The sequence below is a fragment of the Macrobrachium rosenbergii genome, chromosome 46 (assembly GCF_040412425.1).
Source record: "Macrobrachium rosenbergii isolate ZJJX-2024 chromosome 46, ASM4041242v1, whole genome shotgun sequence".
NCBI classification, from domain to species: domain Eukaryota; kingdom Metazoa; phylum Arthropoda; class Malacostraca; order Decapoda; family Palaemonidae; genus Macrobrachium; species Macrobrachium rosenbergii.
The window spans coordinates 3,227,501-3,242,500 of record NC_089786.1 but is presented as its reverse complement, the minus strand read 5'-3'; the positions used below and the strand labels follow the sequence as shown (position 1 = coordinate 3,242,500).

The window sequence follows — 15,000 nt, the reverse complement described above, 5'->3', positions numbered from 1 at the left end:
TGTTTACAAGCGGCTCACAGAGTATTAGTAGTAGTAAAAGTAAGAAGAAGAAGAAGCAGAGTCTTTACAAGAAGCTCATCACATTGATCTTAGGAATTCCCTTCGGCGTCGCCTGAGTGGATCAGACGATATCGCATCGCTGTTATAAGCATATTCCTGGGACCTGGAATGGGAATTCAGTTATATTAGACGTGGCTGGAAGTTATACGCGTCCTAATATTCCGTGTGTGTGTGTGTGGTGCATGTGTATATGTGAAGTTTGTATCTCATAGTTACGTAAATAAGTTTTTTCAGAATATATTTGTGTTATATATATATTTATTTATTTATTTATATTTACATTTATATATTTATACATTTATTGAGATATATATATATATATATATATATATATATATATATATATATATATATATATATATATATATATATATATTTTTTGTATTTATTTGCCATATCTAAATTAGTGTGTGTATTGTATAGAATCATATCTGATTATATGTAATAAGTAAAACTTACCTGTTAATATATATATATATATATATATATATATATATATATATATATATATATATATATAATATATATATACATTATATATATCCATATATATTAAATTCCATTGCATTATCCTTATCACACACCAACACAGAAAGCTCACCAACAACACGTCGAACCCCCGCGCGTTCGTGCATTCAACGATAACCTACCCAATACACAAACCCTCTATTATTAATTAAAGCAGTGGCCATCACTATCACTATCACCCTCTTCTGATACCTCCAACGCCCATTCATCACTACCACTATCACTCAAATAGCCACCATTAATCTCACCATCCCTCTTCCGCACTTATCAGCTCGCTAAAAACAAATTGCAGTGTTGACGGGCGCAGTCGTATCGGTCGTAATTAACCGTTGATAACGCCGTGTTAAACACGGCCATGACTTATGCATGGCGAGTGTCTGTTTACACGGGACTCGACTCGCCGTCCCGTGTGTTTTGCATGCCAGAATGCCCGGGTTTACACGCATTATGAAAACACGGTATTATGTCCGCTGGGGAACGTTTTGTGTTTTTGGTCGTGCGGGGGAACTTGATATGTTTGAGTGCAGTGTATAATAATAATAATAATATAATAATAATATTTATTATTATTATTATAATTATTATTATTTCAAGTTTTGACAGCATGATATCAAGTTACGACATCATGATTTTAAGTTAAGACAACATGATTTAACAGTTACGGAATAAACATCATTTTAACTTAAGACAACATGATTTTAAGCTACATGATTTTAATCTGTGACGACATGATTTTAAGTTGCGAAAGCATGATTTGAAGCTACTTGATTTTGATCTGCGACAACATGATTTAAAGTTATGAAAACATGATTTTAAGACAACATGATTTAAAGTTACGAAAACATGATTTTAAGCTACATGATTTTAATCTGTGACAACATGATTTTAAGTTGCGACAAAATGATTTTAAACTGTAACAACGTGATTTTAAGCTACGTGATTTTAATCTGCGACAACATGATTTTAAGTTGCGACAACATGATTTTAAGCTACGTGATTTTAATCTGCGACAACATGATTTTAAGTTAAGACAACATGATTTAAAGTTCCGAAAACATCAGCCTAAGTTACTACAGCAGGAACTTTGAGTCCCGACAACATGATGTTAAGTTACGACTCTGAAAGGGTAATTCCTTTGATTGAAGTGCCCCCTCCCGCTGTTTTATGGGGGGTGGGGGAAAATAGGTTGGTGGGGAGGCCTTAGGGAGGGGCCATTTTGATCAAAGATTCCTAGAACCTGCTGGAAATTCCCTGTCAAGCGCTCAATGTTTATAAAAGTGATTTTTCTTTGTTTTTCTTTTTTGTTGGGGGCGGGGAGTTAAAAGATAATTGATGATCGCCCCCTACGCTTATTGATGGCTGATGTGCCGTTAATGAATGGGCTGGAATGGTTTATTGTAGGGGCTGGACCTCAGTCATGGAGGGGGAAATGGTTTATTGTTGTGGCATAATAGAATCCCAGGGACTGACGTCTTTTGGGTGAAAGGCAGCTGTTAAAAACTCTCTCTCTCTCTCTCTCTCTCTCTCTCGCTCCTGTTGTTTCATATACTCTTCTTATACACCGATTTATTCTCTCTCTCTCTCTCTCTCTCTCTCTCTCTCTCTCTCTCTCTCTCTCTCTCTCTCGTGTAATCCCATCCCTTTTTCTTAAACCGATTTCCTCTCTTCTCTCTCTCTCTCTCTCTCTCTCTCTCTCTCTCTCTCTCTCTCAGTGCCATCATTCTCCCGAGCCCTGGCAATCGTAATATGCCCTTCTCCATTGTAGGTTTTTACAATAATAGTTTTTCCTTCTTCGCATCCGATTCATATTTCGCTGTCATGAAGTGAAATATATCTCTCAGACAATTTCTGCTCTTCGTTTTGGAGGAGGAGGAGGAGGAGGAGGAGGTGGAGGAGGAAGAAGAAAAAGAAGAAGAGGAGATGAAGGAAGAGGCATTTATAAATTTGGACATTTTGAGACTTCTTCTTTTGCTTGTGAATTGAGTCATGGGATTGATGTGTGTATGTGTCTGCCTCTACACGCATATACGCGCGCGCATGCGTACACACCCACAAACACACACACATATAAATCAACGTCCATAACAAACGTTTGGTATTATGGTAGAAATTCAGGTTCTCTCCATTCATGAAAAAAAGGTGAATATCAATTTGTCAGTAGCGTAAGAGTGAAAAACATTTTTAATAATGAATAACACTCAGTAATTAATTAAAGAAGTAACTGACATTTTCCAAACTCCCCTCCTGCTGCCTAATCTATCTTCCTTTACGCAAATAGAGCGAAAACAGTAAAGAAGTTTCGTCAGAAGAGTGCGAATGACGTCACGTGATGAGAAGCGCATGCAAGCATTAAGGGAGTAAATGAATAAATAAGCAAGTAAAGGGTAATTATTTCTTTGAGTGAAAACACTTGTTAACCCAGTCTCTGTTCCTCCGCGCAAGGGAAAATTAAATGCATTCGCAAAAAAGCATCTGACGGATAGGCAGACAGGGACATATGTCGTCATTTGGCACACATACACAAATACACACACATACACGGACAAACACATACACTTGCACACATACACAAATACACATATACATACACACGCACACATACACACAAACACACACACAGTGTTGCACAAACGAAAATATAAAAGAATAAAAAAAAAGCATTTGACAGATAGATATGTCGTCATGTTGGCACAAACACACACACACTCACACTCACACACACACACACACACACACACACACACACACACACACACTGTTATACGAACGAAAATAAAAATAAATAAAAAAGTGTGACTGATAAACATACAGACAGATAGATGTCGCCATGTTGGCACATACATACACACACACACACACACATACAGTTTCTGTGGGTGACTAGGGCCATAAGCAGGCAATTTCTATGCGTCGTTATTTTAAAGCGTTACGGTGGGTGGGGGGGGGTGAGAGAGAAAGAAAGTGCCTTCATTTTATGGTAAATTAGTCAGACGAATCAGCACAACTCACGCCTTAAAGGCCGGAAAATTAAACTGGTCAGGGGGGTGGGGGGGAAGGGGGGAGGGAGGGGAGGGGGTGGAAAGGTGGGCGGGGTAGAGGGAGGGAAGGGGGTAGGTTGGGTAGGGACAAGGAGGAGGGGGTTCTGTTTGTTGTTCAGGGGGTTACCTTTCCGAGAAGAGTGACAGCATATATATACTTTCCCCTCCTTTCCCCCTCCTCTCTCTCTCTCTCTCTCTCTCTCTCTCTCTCTCTCTCTCTCTCTCTCTCTCTCTCATCTTAATCAACATCTTCTAACACATCTATACTTTCGTCTCTCTCTCTCTTTCTCTCTCTCTCTCTCATCTTAATCAACTTATCTTTTAACACATCTACACTCTCTCTCTCCCTCTCTCATCTTATTCAGCTTATCTTTTAACACGTATGTATTTACCTCTCTCTCTCTCTCTCTCTCTCTCTCTCTCTCTCTCTCTCTCTCTCTCTCTCTCTCTCTCTCTCATCTTAATTAACTTATCTTTTAACAAGAATCAAAATAACATTCGCTTCTTCTTTCATCAGACCAACAACAATCTTGTAGATCTCATAGTTATCCCGAGATTAATAATTCATAATTATTCGGAGATAAATAATTCATAAATATTACGAGATAATTGGATAATTATCTCGTACAGGTTTCATAATCCGTGAAGGGAGATGATTTACCTTGATTCTCGCTGTTCCGAATTCTACTTAATTTTTCTGGTATGTTTTTTTATGGACAGTTAATTGAAACGCGTTTATGTTGTTTGTAGGTCACAGGGAAGTGTGAGAATTAGACTGACTCTCTCTCTCTCTCTCTCTCTCTCTCTCTCTCTCTCTCTCTCTCTCTCTCTCTCTCTCTCTCTCTCTCTCTCTCTCCCCTATTACTAGAACCTCTCTCACACAATACTAGAACCTCTCTCTCTCTCTCTCTCTCTCTCTCTCTCTCTCTCTCTCTCTCTCTCTCTCTCTCTCTCTCTCTCTCTCTCTCTCCTATTACTAGAACCTCTCTCACACAATACTAGAACCTCTCTCTCTCTCTCTCTCTCTCTCTCTCTCTCTCTCTCTCTCTCTCTCTCTCTCAGTACTAGAAATTCTTTCTCTCTCCCTCTGTCATTACTGGAACTAATCTCTCTCTCTCTCTCTCTCTCTCTCTCTCTCTCTCTCTCTCTCTCTCTCTCATTAGTAGAACCTCTTCTCCCTCTCTCAGTACTACTGTAGAACTTCTCTCTCTCAGTACTAGAACTTCTTTCTCTTTCCCTCTCTCATTACTGGAACTAATCTCTCTCTCTCTCTCTCTCTCTCTCTCTCTCTCTCTCTCTCTCTCTCTCTCTCTCTCTCTCTCTCTCTCTCTCAGTACTAAAGCTTCTTTCAAGAATTGAGTAGTTGCGATAAAGAATTCATAGAATATAATAAAAAAAAAAAGTAATAGAAAGTGGGAGAGAAGTTGAGAATAACGAATAATAGCGATAAAAGAAGACAGAAACGGAAGCAGGCATCGGAAAGCAGAAAGAGAACGTTTGAAGTAAAGTTAACAAAAGTAAAAAATAAAAAACCTGAAAACACTAAGGAGTAAACAAAACAAAAACAAAAGCGGGCGAGCGGTTTAAAATAAAAGTTCATGAAAGTAAAAAAAAAAAAAAAAGCAGAAAGCACTGAGGAGTAAACGAGATAAGGCGATGAGAAAATAAACAAAAGTAAAAATAAAATAAAAACAAACAAAAGCGGACGAGTGGTTTGGAATAAAACTTTAGAAAAGTAAAAAAAAAAAAAAAAGCAGAAATTACTAAGGAGTAAACAAGATAAGTCGAAGAGAAAATAAACAAAAGTATAAATAAAAGAAAAACAAAAAACGAAAAATAAAAAAATAAAAGCTAACAAAAGTAAAACAAAAAAACAAGAAAGTACTAGGATAAGGTGAAGAGAAAATAAACAAAAAATAAAAAATAAAAGAAAAACAAAAGCGAGCGAGGCAGCGAGTCCCTGCATAGCGTATGAGGCCCAAGTTAATATGTTTTAAAGCTAGTCGACTTTTATTACTATTATTATTTTCTTTTTTTTTTTTTTTTTTTCAAGCATCTTTGCGAGACGGAGTTGCATGCATCACTTTATGACAAATGGCTACTTAGCAGAATTTACTGGCCTGCTTTCTTTTTTTGCTTTCTTTTTTTTTTGCTTTCTTTTTTTGCTTTCTTGCTTTTTTTTTTTGATGTGCGGGAGTTTAAACATTCATAATTCCTCTGGGTATGAATAAGCGGTTTACGGATTAATGTATGTTCTAATATATGTTTTCCATATTTAAAAGAAAACACTTGTACGCGTGATTTCGTATGATGTGTATATCTATATATATATTTTTTTATATTTGTATTTTGTGTATGGTGTGAGACACCATAGTTTTTTTGCGTATGGTTTTGTATGATGTACGTTTAATGTTTTTTCACATTTATATTTTGTGTATTTTATGTAATGCACCATGTTTTTTTATTTTGTATTTATGTTTTTATATGGTATACATTTAATGTTTTTTTTCATATTTGTATTATATGTATGGTGTGAGGTACCATATATTTTTTATTTTGTATATATGTTTTTATATGGTGTACATTTAATGTATTTTTTTCATATTTTTATTTTGCGTATGGTGTAAGGCACCATATTATTTTAATTTTGTACTTGTCTTTGTATATTTTGTATCGTATAGCTCATGTATTTTATATGATTTTTATATTTTATAAAGACGCTAAACAAGTTCCCGTGTTCCTGTGTATTGCAGAAGTCCGCAGTGATGTAAGAGTCAATATATTTTTAAATGTATATTTACATTTATCATCAGTGTGGATTTATTTTCACCATTTGAGTGATTCACGTGCTTATGATAGTTCTTTATAATAATAATAATAATAATAATAATAATAATAATAATAATAATAATAATAATAATAATAAAATCCGAGAGAATCTGATTTTGTTTGTCCGGGAGGGGGAGAATGACACAGCCACCCACCCCCTGCAAACCAGTTTGTCCACCCCGGGCAGGGGCGGGGTAGGTAGGGTAATGGGAGGGCGGGGGAGAATCCACCCTCCTCCTGCAAACCTGTTCGTCTGGCCTGTGTGGGGGTGGGGTAGGTAGGGGAACAGGAGGGTAGGGGAGACAGCAGCCCCCGGGTTCCAGCGCGCGTAGCTCGTATAATAATAATAATAACTATCACAATCTAAACATGAAGTAAACTAGAAATAGAATAAACACGGACAAATCTAGAAAACAAATCCTGTCATCCACCACAGGTCGGTCAGGTGTTAATCCGGAAAATCTCCAGGTACCACTAACATGCAATTAACCCGTTGGACTGGCGCAAAACCAATTGCAATCAGTCTCCTGAATCTCCGTTAAACTCGTGGCAAACAACGAGCCACACACTCACACAAAAAAAAAAGGATGTAGTCTTCTTAAGTAGTTTAAGCTAATTTACTGTAGTTCAGTTGGAGAGCTCAAGTTGGAATTCTCATTTGTAGCAGTTTTCTTTAGATTTTGAATACATATGTATATGTATATATATATATATGTATATATATATGTATATATATATAATTATATATTATAGATAGATAGATAAATATAGTCTCAACAGTTTTATATAAATGCAACTATACTTTTGCAAATATACGTAAATACACACAAACACACAATATATAAAATAAATATAATTATATATATATATATATTGTATGTGTATATAATATATATATATAATTGTATGTGTGTAACTACATATATTTTCAAAAGTGTAGTTACAATTATATAAAACTTTTGAGACTATATCTGTCTATCTGTCTACCTATCTATGTATGTATGTATGTATGTATGTATGTATGTATGTATGTATGTATGTATGTATGTATGTATGTATGTATGTATACATTTAAAAAGTTACACTTCCTCGAAATCAGTAACAGTTAGCAGTTCTCCCACGAAAAACAAAGCATCATTAATCTCGATCCGTCAGTTGACCCGGATTCTTGCGATAAACACAAACAGGGTTAACTAACCCAAAAACACACTTCGATTTTTCTCAACAACAACAATTAGAAAACCAACAAAAAACAACATTCTTTGGGGGCAATTATCTGACATTATCTGAAGCCCCCTTCACGGCTAAATGCACATACAACGTGAATTCTTTCGACAAGATCAATTTTTTTTTCAACTTGTCAAGCCAGAATTTTAAATTGTTGGACACTCTTTGTAAAATTTAAGACAAACATGACTGAGATTATTAGTTAATCCATATGTTAGGGTTTTTTTTTTTAGGTTTCTGTAAAAGGAAACCATTGTGCCGGCTTTTTGTCCGTCCGCATTTTTTTCTGTCCATATTCTTCTGTCCTCCCTCAGATCTTAAAAACTACTGCGGCTAGAGGGCTGCAAATTGGTATGTTGATCAGCCACCCTCCGGTCATCAAACATACCAAATTGCAGCCCTCTAGCCCGAGCAGTTTTTATTTTATTTAAGGTTAAAGTTAGTCAAAATCGTCCATCTGGCAACGATATAAGACAGGCCACCACCGAAAGATAGATCTATTTTCGGTGGTCTTGATTATACGCTGGTAGCGGCTGTACAGAAAACTCGATTGCGCCGAAGAAATTTCGGAGCATTTTTTACTTGTTTATTATGTTTGGCAAATTGGCTCAGTGTTTATTGAATCTATGCTTTGTTCAGTCTTTGATAATTCGAAACTCCCGTAATCTTTAAATTTGGTCAAGTGAATTTCGAATTCTCCCTGGCAAAGGAGATATTAAACTAATAGATTTCTAGAAGAAATTGTGTGTCTGATATTTTTATAGAAGATATTATGTATCTAGATATTTTTATACAGGATATTATGTATCAGATATTTTTATAGAAGAAATTATGTATAACATAGATTTATAAAGATATTGCGTATCATATAGATTTCTAAGAGAAATTATGTATCAGATTGATTTACAAGGAATTAGAAAAATGCCTGACCCATCTGTAGTTAATCTTTTGTGCCTGTGTTGTAACTGGGCTGCTATACCTTATTACAATAAGACAATTACCTTGTATCCTGCAATTACCTTGTATCACTGCCTATTTAAAATGCTCCTTTACACATCATCACAAAGAACAATTACCTTGTATCACTTGCCTTGCAAAATTACCTTGTATCACTGGCTTTGGAAATGCTCTGTAATGCCGTATGAACGATAGCCCTAATATCCCCAGTGGGCATTAATTATATTAGAGCCTAGGCTCTTGACGTGGATACCCCCGGCTGGGATGGGGTGGGGGGTTGGGGGGGCTGGGCGCCCATGGCACTGTTCTCTTGCTTGGCACTAGATGGTGTGCTACGCATCATAATGAGGCTGTGTTTATGCGCTTTAACGTTAATTCCAGTTTTCGTGTCATTTTTTTTATTCTCTCTCTCTCTCTCTCTCTCTCTCTCTCTCTCTCTCTCTCTCTCTCTCTCTCTCTCTCTAAATTATTTCACATTTTCCCACGGTATGTGCTCTTGGCCACAGACATTTTATATTTCTTCCTATTCTTCTCTCTCTCTCTCTCTCTCTCTCTCTCTCTCTCTCTCTCTCTCTCTCTCTCTCTCTCTCTCTCTCTCTCCCCTGGGCTTCCTACTAGTTAAGGTATTTTCGTCCTCTCTCTCTCTCTCTCTCTCTCTCTCTCTCTCTCTCTCTCTCTCTCTCTCTCTCTCTCTGGGCTTCCTACCACTAAAGTATTTTCGTCCTCTCTCTCTCTCTCTCTCTCTCTCTCTCTCTCTCTCTCTCTCTCTCTCTCTCTCTCTCTCTCTCTCTCTTGCCGTGTTCTGGGGAACTGCGTGAGTGCAGCTTAATCGTGCAATTAGGGTTTTTTAAAGGATTCTTCTAGAGCAGAGGCACTTGAGGAGGAGCTGTCGTTTCCAGGGCTCCCGGGATCATTATATGGCAGAGGAGGATATTAACTCGTTAGATTTAATATTAACATGATGTTAACAAGCAGGATGATTTAATATTAATGTTTTGTTAAAGTGGGTGAACTGCTTTATGGATGCTGTGGAATTTTTTTGTAAACGGTTCAGTGTGAAGATTAGAGAGTGGATTGGTGCACTCTCTCTCTCTCTCTCTCTCTCTCTCTCTCTCTCTCTCTCTCTCTCTCTCTCTCTCTCTCTCAGTATAATGTAGCGGTATTTCCTCTCTTTCTCTCTCTCTCATGGGAAGTAGATTCTTTGTTTCCAGTAAATCTCTCTCTCTCTCTCTCTTGCTCACACAGACACATTCTCTCTCTCTCTCTCTCTCTCTCTCTCTCTCTGATCTCCGTGACGACCCAAGTTAGCCGCAACAACATTCCGGCAATTTATACTACAAGAAAATAGACCTCATTACACACACACAGAGAGAGAGAGAGAGAGAGAGAGAGAGAGAGAGAGAGAGAGAGACTCTTTAAGATGATTATATAAATACCCTTTTCCTATATTTTTACTTGGTTGGTTTTTCTTCTCTCTTTCCCACTTCTAAAACTTCTTATACAGAATGTTCGATGCCACAAGCACGCAAGGGGTCGTAAGGTCAGGAGAATGACCTGACCCTCATTGTGTTGAGGAATCCTAAGACGTAGGATGACGACGGTGTCGTTGATGTAGGATTGCAAGGAGTTGATTTTAAGGGGTGGGTGAGCACTTGAAATATGAGATCTTATCATAAGTTTAGATTAATTCCTCTATATTGATTTATATATCTTTATATAAATTAATATATATATAAATTTATATTAATTTATATATATTTAAACCCGACCTCAGTGAAAGGTTTTATTCTCATACTATTGTACCTTCTTAAACGACTGATTTATCTGTCTTATCTTTTCAGGAGTAATATACGAGAGTGCATATCCTCGGAACTGATTGCCTCAAGGTAGGACACTGTACCCTCACGTCTTTTTATTCATTCATAATTATTATTACCATCAAAATTGCCCCTTGCTATTTCAGTGTTTTCATTGCTATTCGTCTGTACTCAGTCCGTGCAAAAAAACTGGTTCAATTATCTTTTGTATACGAGTTTTATCTTTGTATACGAGTTTTACATGACGTGTTTTGATTACTTAATAACACGCTGGGATAATTCCCCGAATTTCATTATCCCCGTTTCTGTGTGATCTTGTCTTGAGTACGTTTTAGTTCATATTATCCTATTACTGTTTTGCTTGTGCATTTATGCGTTTGTAAATGAAACTTTTTTATTGTTATAGTTCTGTAGTTGGCGACGTAAGTCGAGTTTGAACGTAGCAATGGATATTTCAACATTATTTTCAGTAAATGACATCACGGTTATAATTGTGGATTTCCATCTGCCATTAAAATTATTACTGCATATGAATTTGTTTTCATATTTTTTTTTCTACACTGCTTATGATTCATTTCCAGTTTGCAGAGAATAACGTCCTTTATTGTGTATGTAATAGTTTGGAATTTGTAGAGATTAGTGTCTGTTATTACCGTCATCATTACTGTTGAACCGTTGAGCTTTACAATAATTAAAACATAATATCGAATGAAAAATTAATCCTTCGGATTTAGACGATACTGAACGCCCCTTATCTCTTGGACTAAATGAGGTATATAAACTTGGCAGTTGCTTATGAATCTCTTCAAGCACAAGAAAGGAATTCGGAAGTCGTAGGTCCTTTTGTAATTTTCTATCGCTTTGTGGCGTGTGCTACTGTCATTGGATGAAAGTACCTGCTACCCCCATAGGATGGCGGTTTGTGCTACTGCCATCCGTTACTGATAATGATGATTCGGTAAATTGGCGTGGCTCAAGATCTTTGCCCAGGGGTGTGCTGTGACGTCACGCGTCCCGAGATTTCTCTCACTGTCCCCCAGAAAGATAACCTAAAGTTAAGAAGTCTTTTAAATTAGCTTCATGTTTCACAATCAGGACTTTAAATCTCACAAGTGTAACTTGAAGCTCAAGAACATGAGCTTTTAAGGTTCGCAAAGAAAGCTCGAAGCTTAGAGAATCTGGAGACTTGGTGATGAAGCTTCTCTTATATGACCTGACGAATCACGGATGAATAATGATCGTGTCACGAGGTGGTGTTAAAGATGTAGAAAAGCAGCAAGCGTGAAGCTGTATCAGAGGTGGCTATAAACTAATAGATGTCCTAGAAATAGTAATTGCCACACTACAGTGTAATTAGGAACGCAGGCTTCAGAAAATATGGTAAATATTAAGGACAGAGGTAAGCCAATGATCTGGCGGCTTAGAAATAAGTAAAATTCTGTTTTTGACAAAGAAAATAGGGCTATAATTCTCAAAATACATTTTTAAATGATTAGGGGAAGTTTGAGAAGAAGGATTGGCCTCAGTCGGTCAAGAATAATAAGAAAAAAAATCGAGTGTTATATAATATAATAATTTCCTCCTTTCCAAATCCTTAGGAGGCCTATATTGGACAAGAATAATAAGCATCAAAGCGTTACATAACAGCTTTCCTCCGTTTCAGAATCCTTCTAAATTGCTATTGTTGCCGCCAAACCATCATTAACCATACCATATGCTCTTGAAAAATGTACTTGATATTTATAGTTTCCCCTCTGGCCATTTAATCAATGATTCTGTTCCATAAATCACCGATGATTGCCGTCGCTTAATCGCGCCTTCAGGGATTTTCAGGAATGAAATTCAGTCGGTATCTGAGACTGTCTTGATTACATTGCTGTTGGCTGAAGAAACCAGCTTTGAATGACATAGGTCGTTGTTTTTACTGTTTTTGCTACAAGTTTACATATTATTATTATTATTATTATCATCATTATTATTATTATTATTATTATTATTATTATTATTTTATTATTATTATTACAGAGCTCAACTGTAAACCATACTCCTTACTTACTGTCCTCTATTATCGCTTATGCTTATATGCCCCCTGAATGTTACCTTACCTCCCTCCCTCCCTCCCCTCCTCCTCCTCCTCCTCCTCCTCCTCCTCCTCCTCCTCCTCCTCCTCCTCCAGCACTCGTCGAACCCTTCGGAGGATCGTTAATATAAAGAACAAGAAGAAAAGGACTTAGATAATTTATAATGTACTTTTACCTCCCACCAAATACCCATTAATCACAGTTGTGTTGATATCATCTCGCAAAATGAAATTGGGTAGGTCCCCCACCTCTTTAGGAGGGTGGGGGAAGGGAAGGGGAAGGAGGGGGCCTGCAAGTGGTTTAATGGTGCTTAGTATCTTTTTTTCTTAAAAGAGGGCGAAGGGGGGTTGGCCTTCATAAACGCCTCGGGAAACTAGGTCGTTTGGGCGAGATCTATTGGGCAATAACGAATGCATAAGCAACTGGGTTATATGTATATATATCCTCCTTCGAAGCCTATAATTCCCTCAGATTTTCGTTCGTTGTATTTTATTTATCGTTCAGTTTTTTTTTCAATTGAGTTGCGAATGATGGAGTTGAGTGTTTTCCCCCACCCATCAGGAGGAGGAGAAGGAGGAGAAGGTAAAGGATTATCGAGAAAGGCAATAATCTGTTTTGTGATATATGTCGGTAGTCAGAAGTGTGTGTGTGTGTGTGTGTGTGTGTGTGTGTGTGTGTGAGATTTGCAGATGCCGTATGATTTGTCATCTTTTATGGGGAATTCGGTAAACAGGTTTATCATATTATTCAGAGAAGTCCTCTCTTGTGAATCGAGAGTGATGAAGCGTTTCTTAAGTATGGTTGCATAATCAGGATGTCTCACAGTCTGACGATGAAGTAGGGATCTTTTATACTTATTTTAAAGGCTCACACACACACATTATATATAATATATATATATATATATATATATATATATATATATATATATATATATATATATATATATATACATATATGTATATATACACACACATATATATATATATATATATATATATATATATATATATATATATATATATATATATATATATATATATATATATATACACAAACACCAGGTTACAAATGTCGTTTAATATCCAATTCGCTCTACCTCGGAATTAATATTGAAAGGGAACTATAATTGTTGTGGTAATCCCATGGTGGACTCGAACCACCAACAGCAACCACCTCCGACTTCAGTAACGAGTTCTCTTACCACTAGATATTATATATATACATATATATATACAGTGTGTGTATGTATTTGTGTTTATACGTAAGGACCTTCCGCCGTCTCTTCGCGCGTGAGAAATAATCATAGCATTAGAACACAAGTTCCTTCATCACAAGGGCCCGACGACAGTTGCCGCCGGTGCTGTAACTCCCCAGGAACGAGCTCTTAACGTGTGTTTGCGACTACAATCACGACTTTGATGACTCGAGCTAAATGAAATTATGTGTGACTTCACTGCGACAAAGACCTCCCAAAGGGGATGTTTGGGCTCTCGCAACAACCCATCTCTTTCTGTTATCGTGACGTTCAATTAGGGCTCCGTGGAGCTAACTGGATGCCTTCTTCAGCTGGATGAGTATATCTTGTTTGTGTGTCTAAGTCGCGTTTCATACCAGTTTTATACGAACTCAGCACTCATATCTTCTAATGGATCCATCAGCCATATCATTATATCTAGTGCAAGAAACATCCACTACTTTTGGTTTATTAGAGTTACATGGTGTTCCTAGATAAAGGTGTCTGGAATAGCCTTCACTTTTTTCTGTATGGAGGTACATGGCAACTCTGCTCTCTGTGGGCGGGGCTTGTGTGCAGGGTTAAAGTGAAAGCAATTCAGATCTCTCTTAAGAAAGATATACACAACATTTCCTTATTACAACTTTGTAGTTACTGTTCAGCACTTTCTGAAAATCCCGTCTCATTTAAGCTGAATTTTTTGTATAATGAAACGAGTAGAAATTCTTTCTTTCTTTTGCACAATAAAGAGTTGTTTAATGTAATTGCAAGTAAGATTGTGTTTTAGTTTGGGACTGCATGTAATGCTATTAATTTTGCTGAACTGCTTTTTGTTTTTTAAATTGTTATAGATGCTTGTTAGTTAATGAAAATTCCAAAACTTTTTTTTTCAAGTAAATTTGTTCACTTTTGTGTCAATAACACTTGCCGAAAATTATGGATTCTAGTTAATGACAATTTAAAACTTGTTATGCAAATTAATTTGTCGAGCTGTATCAACAACATACGAAAGGAGTAACTGAATATGAAAATGAATTGTAAAATTCTTAATAAAAGAGGCATTCATGGACACTAAGTAATGAAAAACCTAAAATTTGGTTTGCAAAATAATTTGTCGACATATGTGTCAACAACTATTTTGTCGAAAATTGATACGAAAGAAGTAACTGAATATGAAAATGAATCGTAAAATTTTTAATAGCAGATGCCAGATGTGCGTTAGATCA

The 15,000-nt window shown here is 36.6% G+C and overlaps 1 protein-coding gene across 5 annotated transcripts in view; it reads left to right on the top strand.

Annotated features, from left to right (window-relative positions):
• Positions 1–15,000, top strand: part of LOC136830174 (platelet glycoprotein V-like) — a 489,567-nt gene that overhangs the window by 297,146 nt on the left and 177,421 nt on the right. For 3 of the 5 annotated variants that reach the window (XM_067089428.1, XM_067089432.1, XM_067089429.1), the window contains one exon: positions 10,481–10,525. The exons of the other annotated variants lie outside the window; for them this stretch is intronic. The gene's annotated coding sequence lies outside the window, so the exon portion shown is untranslated. The remainder of the gene's footprint in view (positions 1–10,480; positions 10,526–15,000) is intronic. 5 annotated transcript variants of the gene reach the window in all.